At 33.1% G+C, this 508-nt stretch overlaps 1 protein-coding gene across 3 annotated transcripts in view; it reads right to left on the minus strand.

Moving 5' to 3' along the window:
• The window catches only part of LOC106872298 (zwei Ig domain protein zig-8), a 569,829-nt gene that overhangs the window by 91,208 nt on the left and 478,113 nt on the right, over window positions 1-508 (minus strand). The window lies entirely within an intron of this gene.

Here is a 508-nt window from a genome sequence, read left to right on the forward strand (position 1 = left end):
TATATATATATATATATATACCGGAGTAAGCACATGAAATGTGCAACAAGGTGCAAAAAAGAGTACTCAAATACCAGAGGTAGAGTAATATGCTTTATTATATATATATATACATATGTATGTATGTATTATATATGTATTATGTATGTATGTATGTATGTATGTATGTATGTATGTATGCATGTATGTATGTATGCCAAAAATGTAATCTGACCCTGTGACATTTTGGAGAAATGTCTATTACTATAGTTTCACATTGCTCCAAGGACAGTGAAGAAAATTGGGAATATGGAAACTGTGGGGAAGCCCATTATGTGGATTATTGGCCACGATTCAGAGGACCAGTTTTGCCACAAGGGTTCTGCTTGAGGATTGCATTAATGTTGCCTGTGCCTAGGGAAAACACTGCTTATATATAAGCAGTGTTTTCTGTATGCACAGATATATGCACATAGATATATTATATATATGCGTATGCATTTGTGTGCACATACATGCTTATATATAT

The sequence above is a fragment of the Octopus bimaculoides genome, chromosome 12, assembly GCF_001194135.2.
Source record: "Octopus bimaculoides isolate UCB-OBI-ISO-001 chromosome 12, ASM119413v2, whole genome shotgun sequence".
NCBI lineage: Eukaryota > Metazoa > Mollusca > Cephalopoda > Octopoda > Octopodidae > Octopus > Octopus bimaculoides.